This window comes from Leopardus geoffroyi, chromosome C1 (assembly GCF_018350155.1).
Source record: "Leopardus geoffroyi isolate Oge1 chromosome C1, O.geoffroyi_Oge1_pat1.0, whole genome shotgun sequence".
Lineage (NCBI taxonomy): Eukaryota > Metazoa > Chordata > Mammalia > Carnivora > Felidae > Leopardus > Leopardus geoffroyi.
Window position 1 is genome coordinate 20787583 of NC_059328.1, and position 17767 is coordinate 20805349.

The following is a 17767-nucleotide window of genomic DNA, read 5'->3' on the forward strand; positions in this document are numbered from 1 at the left end:
TGGCTCAGTTGGTTGAGTGTCCAACTTCAGCTTAGGTCATGATCTCATGGCTTATGAGTTCGAGCCCCACATTGGGCTTGCTGCTGTCAGTGCAGAGTCTACTTTGGATCCTCTGTCCCTCTCTCTCTGCCCCTCCCCCGCTTGTGCTCTCTCAAAAATAAACATGTAAACAAAACAAATAAATAAACAAAATAAAATAGAAGGGCGCCTGGGTGGCTCAGTCAGTTGAGTATCTGACTCTTGATTTCAGCTCAGGTCATGATCCCCAGGGTTGTGGGATAGAGCCCTGTGTCCAGCTCCATGCTGAGCATGGAGCCTGCTTGAGATTCTTTCCTCTGCCCCTCCCCTCCTTTCTCTCTCTCTCTCTCTCTCTCAAAAAATAAAACAAAATCATATATATGTATGTGTATACACATATGTGTGTGTGTGTGTGTGTGTGTGTGTGTGTGTGTGTGTGTGTATAGAGAGAGAGGGCTACCCAGTCAGCTGTCTATCCATCCATCCTTCCCCATAGTCAATTTGCCATAGGTCCCTGCGGATCAGGGCACCCTCATTGTCGCTTTGAGCTTGCTGCCCATGATAGAAATCATATTGATCTGGCCTTGGATGCCACATTTGCCATTCTGGAATCCCAACATGACTATTGATATTAGGGATCCCAGTTCCACGGCATCATCTCCTACTCTTCTTCTTAGCCTACTGAAGACAGACACCACTGAGCTAGAGATGCTGCTGTCCCCTTTCTCAGTGAACCCCTTATTGCCTTAGTAAAGAGAGTGTCCTCTGGGCCCTTCTAGAGAACATAGTCAGGTGCTGAGCTCTTAGATCTTTCATTCCCACCTCCTTGAAATTTCTTTCTTTCTTTTTTTAAAGTTTTATTTGTCTAAGTAATCTCTACATCCAACGTGGGGCTTGAACTCATGCTCAAGAGTAGCATGCTCTTCTGACTGAGCCAGCCAGGCACCCCTCTCCCTGAACTTTCTGACCTCTTCTTAAGCACTCTACCATGGAAGTCCTAGCATCTTGACCTCATTTGTTGTAAGCCATCATCCTGCTTTATGGAACAGCCCTTGCAAAGTATTAAACTATATTTCAATTATTTCTTGCTGAATAACAACCCCCCCAAAAAAAACCTTAAAGACATAGAACAACAGCAATTTATCATTTCTCACAATTCTGCAATCTGGGTTAGGCTTAGTTGGGTGTCCATATGCTTCATGTGGTGTTTGCAGGTGTTTGTGGGAGAAGAAATATCCAAGGTGTCCTTTTCACTTACACAAATAGCACTTCAACTGGAATGGATGGAACACCCAAGGACTGGTCAGTTATCTCTCTTAATATGGTGTCTCCACATGGCTGGCTAGTACTCCCTCACAGTATGAGGGTCTCAGTGTGGTTGGACTTCTTACATACATGGTGGCTGGCTTCTAAGAGGGAGGAAATGGGAACTGCTGATCTTAAACCTTAGGTCTGGAACGAGAACAGTGTCACTTCTACCATATTCTCTCTCTCTCTCTCTTGCTCTCTCTCTCTCTTTGAAAAGCACTTGTTAGTATTTAATGAACCTCCCTCTGTTGTGGCTTTAAGTTCCTAGGACACAGGCGCCCTCCACACCTTTAATCTTCTCCTTGGCTCTTCTACTGAAGAATTTGGACTTCATGAAGACGGGCTGTTTGGGGAGCTTGTCCTTTCCCAAAACTCTGTAGTAGCCCGATCGCACCACATCGATGCGAGGACTAGCTCCTGTCTTGTTTTTGGCAGACATGGGTATGTCTGCTCAAGGACCAAGGTCCACAGTTTATCAAGGTTGACAGTTGGGTGGAAGCTCTGGTTCCTCTCTAAGTGGTGATGACTCCTACCAACTTTTCCAAAGTAGCCTGGGTGATATTTGTCAAGGTTGATCCTGTCATGATGCATGCCACCAGCATGACACTGGCCTCCTGGGTGTTTCTGATGCTTGCCGATGTGGCCATGGCCATGGCTCACGTGGCCCCGAAGTTTCCAGGTCTTCCTCAGTCTGGATAGCATATTGGCAGCCCAGACGAAAGAGCTGCCATATTCTGTTAGTTAAGGCAAGTTACAAGGCCAATCCAAATTCAAGGAGAAGAGGAAAACAGACTCCATCTCCTGATGTGAGGAGTGGCATGTATATAGAGGAAGGGAAGGAACTGATGGTGACCATCTTTGGAAACTATCTACCAGAGACCAGGTCTAGCTATCCTTGCAAGATTATTGAAGGCTGAGGGGCACCTGGTTGGCTCAGTTGGTGGAACATGTAACTCTTGAACTCACCCTTACAGGTTTAAGCCCCACATTGGTTGTGGAGATTACTTCAAAATAAAATCTTTAAAAAATATATTGAAGCCTGAGTTATGGGACAGTGGTCCATGATGATGTGTTCCTTATTAACCAGTCTTCTATTCTGCCATGCTGCCCCTCACTGCCATGTCCAAAACCCTCAAGATCTCTCCTACATATATTAGCTAGGTCTTTCGATTCCTCTGATGTGCAGCTTATTTTTCCCAGGTCTGGACTTAAGTTTTCCCACTCAGGATTTGCCAGGAACTGACCCTAGTTATTTGAGGAGGTAATGGGAGCAGGTTTTGAGGAGAATAAATGTCATCTTATGAGGTACCTGCTTCATGTGAAACTATTGCATAGTCTCAAGGAAAGGGGAAATTGTTCTTCCTTGGCAAGAGGGCAGGGGTGGCTCTCCCACCCAGGAAAACTCAGGAGAATTTACAAGATAAAGGCTCTTAGATTTGTCTACCCTAATGTCCCTATTCCGGGTCTCAGGGTCCTACTCTTTCCTTGTCAGGACCTTGACTCTGACATAGGAGGTGGGCTAAAGTTGCACATTTAGACTTCTTTGCAACCATGCCACTTATCACCTGTCTGATCCTGGATGTAGTTTTCTACCTATTCTTTCCTGCACCACAAGAGAAAGCTTTCATAACTGTGATGCCCACTGAAAGCCAAGGTTAGTACCACTGCACGTGCTACCAGCAATGAGATCCCTACTGCCTTCACATAAGTGAGAAGAACCACCACAGACTCACACTCTGAAGGCCTTTTTTCTAGGACCTCTTCTGGTACTAAATGTCAGCCTATGTTCCTTAGAAAATGAATTGAAGCCTGAATTGAAGGTTGTATGCTAATACTTTCTTGGGAGTTGCAATTCCCAAAGCCAGGGGAAAGGAGAAGTGAAATGGAGAAGGAAGGAAAGAAATACAAGCTAGCGCATCACTAGCTGGCCAGGGTCCCACAAAAATCAAAGCCAGTTGTTCAGTCATGTAGGATCTCTTCAAAGAGGTCACACAGAGCCACCATGTCTTAGAATAGTCCATAAGAAGGAAGGATAGGGAGGAATTCACCTCTCAGCAATTTTTCATTTTTCATTGTCTAGTCTCATGGTCATGAACAGGGTCCTAACAGTCTGAGCTTTGGAATCGTGTGAACTCATTCCACTGGGCTGTTTCTGGGCAAGCCAGAGTCTTTATGGGTCCAGATGGGTCAGACGTGAATGCCAAAGCTTCTCTGATTCCACTATAGCAGGCTTACTTGAGTTCATGCCAAAGGCTAGCATTTGCCTCCTGATGATGCTGAGGCATCCGGTAACGCCTGGAGATGAGGCAAGGATATTGACCGCTGGGAGACATCTAAACTGAGTGTGGGACAGTTAGAATAAAGACTAGCATTTACTTAGAATGAGATGGGAAGGATTTGAACAGAGTGACATGTCTGACAAATGTTAACAGGTTGACTCTGGCTGCCCAGGAGGGCACGGACAGAGTCAACTGCAAAAAGTCCGGGTATATTGACCAGGGTTGTATCAGAGAAGCAGAACCATTAGGAGCGATATAAAATTGAGGTTTTATTATAGGTATTTAACCTTACATAATTATGAGGGTTGGTTAAGCGGTTTCCACACAGTGGTTACTTGTGTATCCGGTGTTGAGCTAGAAATCAATAACGCGGTTCTGAAAGATGGACACGAAGTCGTGGATGTCAAGGTCAAACTGGACCCCTGAAGATGAACTGGAACCCACAAGGACAAGCTAGGCCTCCTGTTGGTCTCTCCTCACCTTCAAGCCTCCATTTTGATGACCAATGATAGAAGCTGACGCCCTTCATAGACACACACAGTTAACCCTGGAGCTGGAGAAGCGGAAGGTAGAGAACCAGGGGTTGCTAGAGGACATGTGGGCCTGGCTGCTGCCTTACACTGACCAGGGGAGCCAGCAGATCGGAGAAAATGTTCATGAGCTACAGCAGCATCTGACCCTGTACCAGCCTTCCAAGAGTAAGCTTGGCCACAGCCTCACTTCTGCCTCCAAATCCTGCCTAAATCTCTCTCTCGGGGGCAAATTCTCACCCAAAACTACACAAGAAAGGGAATTCTGGGAAACACAGTTCCAGCTCAGCCAAGCTGACAAAAACAAATTCCACCACACCGGGCAAGCAATTAGGATGGCTTGAACCCTAGAGTATTGGGAACAGGGGTGTGAGAAGTGCTTGACTTCTGGAGGTATCTTGGATATCCTCACTATTCTGGATCCATTTGCTTTCTGAGCTGGGGTGGTGAGTTCTGAGGGAAAATTAGCATGTGTTGAGTGAAAAGGAAATGTCCACCATTCACATCTACAGAGCCTGGGACAAAGGTGTAAATGCACCTGTTACATGTCTAAATATTTAAAAACTCCAAATGAAGACACAACCTATCATTTGAAATATATTCCATCTTTATATCTTAATAGACCTTCATAATGACAAAATAAGAAATATGTGTAGACCTATAATTTTTATATGAGCGAAAATCTATCAAAATAAACGCCTTTCATTATCATACCACCTATCTGGGTGTTCTCGTGATGGACTGGAAATATTTGGACAAGGAATAAAGAAAACATATACATAATTAATAAATTATTTTATATTTATTCCATATAAAAGAGAGAAAGGGCTGGCCTGTAGCTCACAGCTAGACCATGTTATTGAACATGAATGATCTCACAGAATACCAATCTCAGATGTTACTCTGAGACCATGATAAGATGAGACAAAACAAGGCTACTTTATATTTTATCTTAACACAGACGACAACAAAGTCACTGTGCCTCCCACAAAATATCAACCTACCCTTTTTCCCTTCGCTAAAATGAGGGACTGCTACATCTTTTTTTAAAAGCTTTTTGAATGCTTATTTATTTATTTTGAGAGAGAGAGAAAACATGAGCAGGGGAAGGGCAGAGAGAGGGAGAGAGAGAATCCTAAGCAGGCTCCGTGCTGTCAGCGCAGAGCCCGAGGCAGGGCTCCAACTCATGACAAATCATGAGATCATAACCTGAGTCGAAATCAAGAGTCAGGGATGCTTCACTTGATCTTAGACAAAAGGCCGAGAAGCGATAAGAGAGTCAGGGATGTTTAACCGACGGAGCCACCCAGGCGCCCCGAGTGCTGCTACTTCTTAACGGTTAGTTTTACCCTTGTGCTAGTCTCCTATCCCTATGGATAAGATTTATGTATTGAGATTCCCAGTCATAGAATTGCCCTTGCTTTTTAACATCCAGAACGTGACCACCTTGCTAGACTTTCCCCCAAGTCATTCACCACCAGGCCTGATCCTATAAAAGGCTATTTGTAGGGGGCGCCTGGGTGGCTCAGTCGGTTAAGCATCTGACTCTTGATTTTGGCTCAGGTCAGGATCTCCCCATATGTGAGATCAAGCCCCACATCGGGCTTTGCCCTGAGTGCGGAGCCTGCTTGGGATTCTCTTCCTCTCTCTCTGCCCCTCACCTGCAATACCCTGTGAGATATCCCATGATTCCCAGTGGTGTCACTTCTCACTGCAATGAGTAATAAATCCAATTTATCTATAGGTGTGTTTCTACTGGTCTTTGGCTGAAAAGCATTAACATACTTAGAATATATTTTTCTTGATATTTTTCATCAAAATTACTAATCTTTTTTAAAATTTTAAATATATATTTTTTAAACATTTATTTATTTTTGAGAGGCTGAGAGAGGCAGAGCACAAGCGGGGGAGGGGCAGAGAGAGAGGGAGACACAGAATCCAAAGCAGGCTCCAGGCTCTGGGCTGTCAGCACAGAGCCCGACGCGGCGCTCGAACCCACGAACCGTGAGATCGTGACCTGAGCTGAAGTCGACGTTTTTTTTGTTTTTAAAATTATTTTTTTTAACGTTTATTTATTTTTGAGACAGAGAGAGACAGAGCATGAACAGGGGAGGGTCAGAGAGAGGGAGACACAGAATCTGAAACAGGCTCCAGGCTCTGAGCTGTCAGCACAGAGCCCGATGCGGGGCTTGAACTCACAGACCGCGAGATCATGACCTGAGCCGAAGTCGGCCGCTTAACCGACTGAGCCACCCAGGCGCCCCTAATCTTTCTTTCTTTCTTTCTTTTTTAAGTTTTTATTTAAATTCTAGTTAGTTAACGTACAGTGTAGGTGCATCTTTTGTGCTCATGCTCAGTTCCTGGAAATCCCCTTGTGGCTTCTGAGCCAGCATTGCGGCCAGGCCTTTCCTGTTCTGTTGGCCCTTAGAGGCTGCTCTGAAGGTGTGGCTGCTAACCCTCCAGGTGGCTCGTAGGGTATGGCCGGGATCTGCTCTATCCCTCCTCGCTCTTGCCTAACTAACTGCCTAACATTAGTTTCAGGTGTACAATACAGCAGTTCAACACTTGCATACATATAATACCGGGTGCTCATCACAAGTGTATTCCAATATTTCTTAATCATCAACATTTTCACATAATTTGTGTTCTTTTTGTTTTAAAAAAAATGTTTATTTGTTTATTGGGGGGGCAGAGAGGGAGGAGAGTCCCAAGCAGGCTCCTCGTCGTCCCTGATCTCATGAATCGCTGAGATCATGACCTGAGCCGAAATCGAGTCAGATACTTAACCGACTGTCACCCAGGCACCCCTAATTTGTGTTCCCTTCACAGCATTGGCAAGCGATAGCCTATAGGCCAAATCAGCCCTGCTGCTTGTTTTTGTAAACAAAGTTTTATTGGAACACAGACACATTCATTCATTTCTATATTGTCAATGGCTGCTTTCATGTTACCATGGCAGAGTAGTGACAGAGACCATAATGGCCCACAGTACCTAAAATATTTAAAGTCTATCCTTTTACAGGTAAGTTTGCCAACCTCTGGTCTAAAAAAATCAAAATTAAAATGTAATTATTTTCCCAGTCACTGGAGCCTGGGGCTCTTGATCTTAGGGTTGTGAGTTTGAGCCCCACATTGGATGTAGAGATCACTTAAAAAGATAACCTTTGGGGCGCCTGGGTGGCGCAGTCGGTTAAGCGTCCGACTTCAGCCAGGTCACGATCTCGCGGTCCGTGAGTTCGAGCCCCGCATCGGGCTCTGGGCTGATGGCTCAGAGCCTGGAGCCTGTTTCCGATTCTGTGTCTCCCTCTCTCTCTGCCCCTCCCCCGTTCATGCTCTGTCTCTCTCTGTCCCAAAAATAAATAAACGTTGAAAAAAAAAAAAAAAAGATAACCTTTAAAATAAATTAATTAATTTCCAAATATAATTATTTTCAAGACACAAAATTTGAATATATTTTTGTCAAAAAAGTAAGTAAAAATAAATACAAAAATTAAAAATAAAATCTCATATATATTTCAAAATTCAAAAATTACTCCAAAATGTTTACTTATTTTAAAAAATTTACTTATTTATTTTGAGAGAGAGAGAGAGAGAGCAAGCACAAGTGGGGGAGGGACAGAGAAGAGGAGAGACAGAATCCCAAGCAGGCTCCAAGCCATCAGCACACATCCCAGTATGGGGCTTGAACCCATGAGCCATGAGATCACGACCTGAGCCGAGATCAAGAGTCGATCGCTTAATTGGCTGCGTCACCCAGGCGGCCACTCCAAAATATTTCAATCATCCATTAAAAATAAAAAAGCCGGGGGCGGGGGGCGCCTGGGTGGCTCAGTAGGTTAAGCGTCTGACTTCGGTTCAGGTCATGTTCTCACAGTTTGTGAGTTCGAGCCCCACGTCGGACTCTGTGCTGACAGCTCAGAGCCTGGAGCCTGCTTTGGATTCTGTCTCCTTCTGTCTCTGACCCTCCCCACTGTGCTCTCTCTGTCTCTCAAAAATAAATAAATGAAAAAATAAATAAAAACCCAAAACAAAACAAAAAGCCGGATGCCTGGGTGGCTCAGTCAGTTGAGCGTCTGACTAGGTCATGATCCCAGGGTCATGGGATTGAGCCCCCTGTCAGACTCAGTGCTGAGCATGAACCTGCTTAAGATTCTCTCCCTCTCTCTCCCCACCCCCCCCCCCCGGCTCTCCTTGCTCACGCTCTAAAATAAAAACAATAATACAAAGAATAAAAATTTAAAAAGCAAGCTATACACATTAGTATAACATTTAAAATGAAAATTTAAAGCTGATATATTGTTTTTGAAATTTTTATCGAATCTTACTAATTTTTTAAATTAGTGTTCAATATCCATCTAAACGCCAATAGAAAAAAATTGGTACTGTGCTTCACACATGCTACATCTAGATCAACACATACCCAGGTGAGTAATAAGATTTGTTCAGTTGGAAAACATCCCTCAGCTGCCATGTGTAACTGTTGTGACTGCCAAGGTAATTTACGAGCATCTCCAGTTTTGAATTGAAACTGGAAGAGAAACAAGAAAATGGACACTAGGCACTCCTGGAAAATGATATTTTGTTGTGCCATAATTTATTACATTCATGCTATCAGAGAGAAAACTTTTGGCACAGCAATTAATTTGTCGTTCTCTTACCTAAGCTCTATCCTTCAGTCTCCTGCAGACGCTGAAGCCGTGTTTCTCTGATGTTGGCAGTGACACAACCTGTAAACCTTTACAGCAATCGACGCAACTCGCTTTTGTTTTGGAAACACAGGACACAAGATTTTAGAAGCATTCTCTGGGGCCGGACTTGTGCTAATACTAGATGTTTATGATTTGGGTTGTGCTGTGCCAGTACTGAGATTCAGATCCTGAGCAGCAGAAGCACTCATATGTTCTTTATCTGACGTGTGTTTGTGATACGCAGCGTTCTCTAAAACACAGGGCTTAGATCTAAGGATGGTAGGAGTAGTAAGGTCTCAGATGTTGAAGGATATTTCAAAAATTTTATTTGTGTCTCTTTGGTTTCTGAGTTTAGATCACAGGAGTTCAACTAGCGAGGGATATGTGGTATTTCAGTAATAGAACCGATCAACAGCATTTACTGACAGATCCGATGTGAGGTAAGAAAGGGAGGAGTCGAGAATGACACCAAGATCTTTGACCCAAACAACTGGAAAAATGGAACTGTCGTTAACTGAAAGCGAAAGTCCTGCAGAAGGATGTGGACATTTTTTTGGAGATCCTAAGTCTGAGATGCTTATTAGACATCCAAATAGAGATGTCAAGTTCAGGGGAGAAGCCAGACTAGAGACAAACTTCAAAGTCATCAGTGGTAGAAAAGCCAAGAGCTACCTGAGATGTCATAGGATAAGTGGAGAAAAAGAAGAAGTCCAAGGGCTTTTTACATTCCCCACCAGTTGTACCCCACATGAACTGGCCTCACCATGCAGACACTGTAGCAACTCACTAGAAGAAATCCGGGTTCTTGGATGTCAACATGGAGCATAGTCACCGGCTGGCCTGGACAATTCGTCCTTAGACCATTATTGTCAGTTTCAGCTGCTGCAACAGAATACCCCAGACTAGGTGGCTTATAATCAACAGAGATGTATTTCTCACGGTTCTGGAAACTAGGAAGTCCAAGATCAAGGTACCAGCAGCATTGGTGTCTAGTTAGAAGCAGCTTCCTGTTTCCTGTCTTCCCACTATGTCCTCACTTGGTGGAGGGGGAAGGGAGCTCTCTAGGGCCTCTTTTATAAGGGCTCTAAGCCTTCGTGGGGCTGAGCCCTCATGAGCTAATCACGTCTCAAAGCCTCCACTTCCAAATACATTAGGTTTCAACATGTGAATTTGGGGAGGACATAAACATTGTCCATTGCAATTATATTAGAGAAAAATAAACTTCTACCTTGTTCAAGCCACTGAATAATTTGTTCATTCTTATTGTGGCAGAAGCCTAGTCTCACCCCAAGTGGCAAACCTCACAAGGAGGTCCCTATACTCAACATAGCCCAGGAGCTATAGACAGGAATGGTTGATGGGTGTGGCTCTTCATGCTGGAGGGAGGCGCAGGGAGCAGTGGGACATTTTCCCCAGTCACCTTGAGCAGAGCGGGTATGGCACATATCGCTGGCAGACATGAAGAGGCCTTGTGGTCTAGATGAGGAGGACATGGCAGCGAGCCACAGGGACAAATGACTTGACACCAGATGGGAAAGAGGATGTCAGTATGGACAGATGACAAAGACTAGATGATCCTTCCACCTGTGTTTGTGGCTTAAAAACCTCCCAAGGGGCTCCTGGGTGGTTCAGTCGGTTAAGCGTCTGACTCTTGGTTCCAGCTCAGGCCCTGATGTCATAGTTTTGTGAGTTCAAACTCCACGTTGGGCTCTGTGCTGATAATGCGGGGCCCACTTAGGATTCTCTCTTTCTCCTCCTCTCTCTGCTCCTCCCCTACTTGCACTGTCTCTCTCAAAAATAAATAAACTTAAAAAAACAAAAACACAAAAAACCTCCTAGAACTTAGATGCAGCCCCTGGGGAATGTGTGGGGCAGACTCTAAATCATTTGTGCTGCTACTGTTCATGGTCAACTTTCAGCTTGTATGCTGGATCCCATCCTCACTCACCTACTCAAAGGCTTTGTTCCTGCAAGTTTCTCTTGCATCATCAATCTTCCCCTTTACTGTAATAGCCCCCAGTGAGGAAAAAAAAGGTAAATCTTCTCTTGACCCCCACAACCTTTTTAATTATCCTTTTGTTGTGTTCCAAATCCTCTAAATGCTTCCCTATACTGACTGACTCCCACTTCCTCACCTCCCATTCTTTCTTCCTTTTTTTTTGTTTTTATAGTTTGTGCTTTTCGTTTTTAAGGTTATTTTTTATTTTGAGAGAGAGAGAGCACACAAGCAGGGGGAGAAGCAGAGAGAGAGAGAGAGAGAGAGAGAGAGAGAGAGAGAGAGAGAGAATCCTAAGCAGGCTCTCAGCTGTCAGTGCAGAGCCTGACTCGGGGTTCGATCCCATGAACTGTGAGATCATGACCTGAGCTGAAATCAAGAGTTGGACGCTTAACTGACTGAGCCACCCAGGGGCCCCTCTATCTCCTTTTTTCTCCTGCCCCCTCTGTCTTTTTTTTTTTTTTTTTTTAATTTTTTTTCAACGTTTATTTATTTTTGGGACAGAGAGAGACAGAGCATGAACGGGGGAGGGGCAGAGAGAGAGGGAGACACAGAATCGGAAACAGGCTCCAGGCTCTGAGCCATCAGCCCAGAGCCCGACGCGGGGCTCGAACTCACGGACCGCGAGATCGTGACCTGGCTGAAGTCGGACGCTTAACCGACTGCGCCACCCAGGCGCCCCATGTCTTTAACCAACCTCAGTCAGGCTTTTCCTCATGCCAACCCAGTGCAACCACTCTTGTCTGGGTTACCAGACATCCATCCCACCAAAGCTCTTAGCAGGTTTTACCACAAATGATCACTTCTTCTTCTTCTTTTCTTGAAATTTACTTATTTTACTCAAGCAATCTCTACACCCACCGTGGGGCTCGAACTCACGACCCCGAGATGAAGAGTTGCTGTCTCTTCCAACTGAGCCAGCCAGGTGCCCCAGTGATCATGTCTTTCTTGAAGCCCTTTCTTCACTTCTGGTTTTCTTTCTAACCTCATTGCATCTTCTGACTCTCATTTGCTGGATTACCACTCCCTCCCTCCTCCATCCCATCCCTCATTTAGGTGTTTGCTCATGTGCTACCTTCTCAGAGAAGTCATCGCTGACCATTCCACCTAAAACAGAGCTTCTCCCATCATTCTCTCTCCCTTTTCCCTGCTTTATTTTTTTTTATCTGAGCCCTTAGCATCACCTGCAATTATATTATCCATTTGTGTACTCGTATATCACCTGTCTCCCTCACCCCTAGAATGGAAGCTTTGTGACAGCAAGGACTTAGTCATATCTGTTGCTGCACTTTTTTAAAGTAATCCCCACTCCAAATGTGGCACTCGAACTCATGACTCCAAAATCAAGAGTCACACGCTCTACTGAATTAGCCAGCCAGGTGCCCCTTGTTGCTGTACTCTTAAGGCCTAGCACTGTGCCTGATACTTACTAGATCGTCAATGCAATCTACTGAATAAATAACAAATTAAATCCAGTTATATGTCAATTATATCTCGATAAATCCAGAAAAATAATGTTTAAGACAGAAAAGTAAATTACATTTGTGGTTTTTTTAAGTTTTATTTTTGAATTTGTGGACCAAGAATTCACACCTGCAATATAAACCAGTTCTAATTTTTGTCAACTCCCCCTTCTCCACCCCAGACCTATACCATCATCCTTCACATGAAGATTTTCTGGAGATTGTGAATAGGAGGTAGGCGGTGACATTCTAGGAGAGCTGACCCAGTTAATGCTAAGTGTCCCCCTTTCTGGACTTTCATGCTACCCTAAGCACAGCACAATTTATTTATCTGTTATCCTGCCAATAGTTATTTCCTTTTCCTCCCCACCTTTTTTTTAATGTTTATTTATTTTTGAGAGAGCACTCACAAGTTGGGGAGGGGCAGAAAGAGAGGGAGAGAGGGAATCTCAAGCAGTCTCCATGCTGTCAGTGCAGAGTGGGATGCAGGGCTCGAACTCAAGAACTGTAAGATCATGACCTGAGCTGAAATCAAGAGTTGGATGTTCAACCAACTGAGCCATCCAGGCACCCCATCCCCTTTCTTTTTGATACTATGAACAATACTGCTAGAAAATTCTCTTTTCCTATTGCTCCCTTAGGGTACACCCTGCTGCTGACACATGGAGGAAGACAAAGACACATAGAGGAAGACTCAATAAGGGAAGAGGACAAGTTTTGACAGGGTAGACATCAGCAAACACAGGTGTGTCCAAGTCAGTTCAGGAAACATCCATCATTGTCCTCACTTCAGTCTCCCAGCAGCTGATGACACTATTGACTAATGTGTCTCGCTCTTCTCTTGGCTTCTGTAAAACCACTCTCTCCTCTCTGCACTCTCTTGCTCCTGACTCCTCTGCAGGCATCTCCTTCTGACCAGACCTCTGTTGGATGGACTTCCCCTTGACTTAGGAGGGAGACACTGCTCTCCTCTCTCTATGGGCTTCCAAGGTAATATCACCCAGTCTTAGGGTATTAAATACTACATATATACTGATAATGTCCCCCAAACTCTATCTTTGTCCCAGACCTTTACTATAAGAGATATACAGACTAGAGCCCACTGCCTGCATAATATCTCCTCCTGGATGTCCGACAGGCATACCTTGGAGATATTGCCAGTTTGATTCCAGACCTCCACAGTAAAGTGAATATCACAATAAACTGAGTCAAATGAATTTTTTGGTTTCCTAGTTCATGTAAAAGTTATATTTGCACTATGCTGTAGTCTATTAAGTGTGCAATAGCATTGTATCTAAAAATACAATGTACATATCTTAATACAAATATTTTATTGAGGGGCGTCTGGGTGTCTTAGTCAGGTAAGTGTCAGACTTCGACTCAGGTCACGATCTTGCTGTTCATGAGTTTGAGCCCCGCAATGGGCTCTGTGCTGACAGCTCGGAGCCTGGAGCCTGCTTCAGATTCTGTGTCTCCCTCTCTCTCTCTGCCGCTCCCTTGCTCGCACTCTGTCTCTCTCTCTCTCAGAAATAAATAAACATTAAAAAATGTTTTATTGATAAAAAATGCTAACCATTGTCTGAGGTTGCAGTGAGTTGTAATCTTTTTGCTGGTGGAAGGTCTTGACTTTTGTTTTAGTTTCTTACAATTTATTAGATTTCTTCTGTTTCAATAGTTACTTACCGGGGCGCCTGGGTGGCGTAGTCGGTTAAGCGTCCGACTTCAGCCAGGTCACGATCTCGCGGTCCGTGAGTTCGAGCCCCGCGTCGGGCTCTGGGCCGATGGCTCAGAGCCTGGAGCCTGTTTCCGATTCTGTGTCTCCCTCTCTCGCTGCCCCTCTCCTGTTCATGCTCTGTCTCTCTCTGTCCCAAAAATAAATAAACGTTGAAAAAAAAAATTAAAAAAAAAAAAAATAGTTACTTACCCCTTCTCACTTCTTTTTTTTAGTTGAAGTATAGGTGACAATGTTATATTAGTTTCAGGTGTACAACATGACTTGACAATTCTATACATTATGCTCTGCTCACTACAATAAATGTAGTTACCATCTGTCAACATATAATGTTATTACAATATTATTGACTATACTCCCTATGCTGTATCTTTCACCCCTTGACTTATTTATAACTGGAAGTCTGTACCTCTGAATTCCCTTCACCTATTTTGCCCATTCCCTCAAACCCCTCCCCTCTGGCAACCGCAAATTTGTTCTCTGCGTTTATGATTTTGTTGTTGCTTTTTTGTTTGTTCATTTGTTTTGTTTTCTTTTTAGATTCCACATATAGGTGAAATCACATGACATTTGTCTTTCTCTTAACTTATTTTTCTTAGCTCAATACCCCCTGGTCCATCCATGTAGTCACAAATGGTCTCACCTTGATGCTAACAGTTGCTGACTGATCAGGATGGTGGGTACTGAAGGTCAGGGTGGCTGTGGCAATTTCTAAGACAATGAAGTCTGCTGCATTGATTGCCTCTTCCTTTCACAAATGATTTCTCTGGAACCTGCAATGATATTTGATAGCATGTTACCCCCAGTAGAACTTCTTTCAAATTGGAGTCGATCCTCTCAAACCTTGCTGCTGCTTTATCAGCTCAGTTTATATAATGTTCTAAAGCCTTTGTGTCATTTCGACAGTCTTCACATGAGGAGGAGATTCCATCTCAAGAAACCACTCTCCTTGCTCATCCATAAGAAGCAACTCCTCATCTGTTCAAGTTGTATCAATGGGATCACAGCCATTCGGTCCCATCTTCAGGCTCCACTTCTCATTCTGGTTCTCTTGCTGTTTCTACCCCATCTGCAGGTACTTCTTCCATTGAAGTCTTGAACCCCTCACAGTCATCCATGAGGGTGGGAACCAACTTTTTCTAAACTATCAACGTTGGTATTTTGACTTCTTCCGTGAATCATTAATGTTGTTAATGGCATGTAGAACGGTGCCGAAAGAAAATCCCGAAGATTTTCAATGTACTTTTCCCAGATCCACCAGAGGAATCACTCTCTAGGGGAGCTATAGCCTTAAGAAACGTATTTCTTGAAGCGCCTGGGTGACACAGTCAGTTGAGCATCCGACTTCAGCTCATGTCATGATCTCATGTATGTTCAAGCCCAGCATTGGGCTCTCTGCTGTCAGTACAGAGCCTGCTTAGATCCTCTATCCTCCCTCTCTCCCCCCGTTCTGCACTCATGCTCTCTTTCAAAATAAATAAACTTAAAAAAAGTTTTTATTTATTTGTCTATTTATTTATTTTTGAGAGAGAGAGAGGTCGAGACAGAGAGGCTGAGAGAGAGGGAGAGAGAGGATCCCAAGCAAGGCTCTACAGCACAGAGCCCAAAGCAGGGCTCAAACCCACCAACTGTGAGATCGGGACATGAGCCAAAACCAAGGGTCAGAGGCTTAACCGACTGAGCCACCCAAGTTCCCCAAGAAATGTACGTCTTTTTAATTTTTATTTATTTGTTTTATTTGTTTATTTTTTTACTTATTTATGTATTTATAAATTAAATAAATAAAATTTATTCATTTAATTTTAATTTAATAAAAAAATGTTTTTAAGTTTATTTATTTTTGAGAGAGAAACAGAGCACGAGTGGGGGAGGGGCAAAGAGAGAGAGGAAGACACAGAATCCGAAGCAGGCTCCAGGCTCTGAGCTGTCAGCACAGAGCCCGACACAGGGCTCAAACTCACAAACTGTGAGATCATCACCTGAGCTGAAGTCGGATGCCTAACCAACTGAGCCACCCAGGCGCCCCTCGAGAAATGTATTTCTTAAATAATAACACTTCAGAGTTGAAATTACTCCTTGATCCATGGGCTTCAGCACGGATGATGTATTAGCAAAACAACGTGAATCTCATTGTATATCTGCATCAGAGCTCTTGGGTGACCAGGTACATTGTCAATGAGCAGTAATATTTTGAAAGGAATCTTTTTTCTGAGTAGTAGGTCTCAACAGTGGGCTTACCATATTCAGTAAACAGGGGTAGCCAGCTGGGTGGCTCAGTCAGTTGAGTGTCCAAATTTGGCTTAGGTCCTGATCTCCTAGTTTGTGGGTTCTTATGGGCTCGAGCCCTACATCGGGCTCACTGCTGTCAGCACAGAGCCCACTTCGGATCCCCTGTCTCCCTCTCTTTCTGCCCCTCCCCCACTTGTGGTCACTTGCTCGCTCTCTCTCTCTCTAAAAAATAAACATTAAAAAATCTATATTCAGTAAACCACATTGTAAACTTGTGTGCTTTCATCCAGGCTTTGTTTTTCCATTTATAGAGCACAGGCAGAGTAGATTTGGCATAGTTTTTAAGGATTTTTGGAACAAAAATGAGCATTGGCTTCAACTTCAAGTCACCAGCTGCATTAGCCCCTAACAAGAGAGTCAGCCTGTCCTTTGAAGCTTCAAAGCTGATCATTGACTTTTCCTCTCTACCTATGAAAGTCCTAGATGCCATCTTCTTCCAATAGGAGGCTGTTTCATCTACGTTGCAAATCTGTTGTTCAGCGGAGCCACCTTCATCAGTTACCATAGCTAGATCTTCTGGAAGGCTTGCTGCAGCTTCTACATCAGCACTTGCTGGCTCACCTTGCACTTCAATGCTATGGAGATGGCATCATTCCCTAAACCTCATAAACCAACCTTTACCAGCTTCAGACTCTCCTTCTGCAGCTTCCTCCCCTCTCTCAGCCTTCATAGAAATGAAGCGAGCCAGGGCCTTGCTCTGGATTAGGCTCTGGCTTAAGGGAATGTCGCGGCGGGTTTGATCTCCTCTCCAGACCACTCAAACTTTCTCCATATCCGCAATAAGGCTATTTTGCCTTCTTATTATTCATGTGCTCACTGGAGTAGCACTTTTCAATTTCCTTCAACAACTTTTCCTTTGCATTCACGACTTGGCTAACTGGCACAACAGGCCTAGCTTTCGGCCCATCTCAGCTGTTGGCAAGCCTTCCTCACTGAGCTCAATCATTTCTAGCTTTTGATTTAAAGCGAGAGACATTTGGCTCTTCCTTTCACTTGGACACTTAGAAGCCATTGTAGGGTTATAAATTGGCCTAGTTCCAATATTGTTTCCTGTGTCTCAGGGAATAGCGGAGCCTGAGGAGAAAGAGAGGAAGCAGCTGGTTCATAGAGCAGTCAGAACACACACATTTTTCAATCAAGTTTGCTGTCTTATATGAGTGTGGTTCGTGACACCTCAAAACAATTACAATAACACATCAAAGATCATCGATCACACATCACCATAACAAATATAATAATAGTGAAAAGACTCGAGCTATTGCAAGAATTACCAAAATGGGACACAGAGACCAGAAGTAAACAAATGTTGGAAAAATGGTGCGGACAGGCTTGCTTGACGCGGTGCTGCCCCAACCTTTCAACCTGTAAAAATTCAATCTCTGCAAAGTGCAATAGAGCCAAGTTCAATAAAATGATGTGTGCCTGTATGTCAAAAATAAAACTCTTGGTTTTCTGAAATCTGTC

At 43.9% G+C, this 17767-nt stretch overlaps 1 pseudogene; it reads right to left on the bottom strand.

Moving 5' to 3' along the window:
- Positions 1-1582: 1582 nt before the first annotated feature.
- On the bottom strand, positions 1583-2045 carry LOC123599909 (annotated as a pseudogene).
- Positions 2046-17767: the final 15722 nt, after the last annotated feature.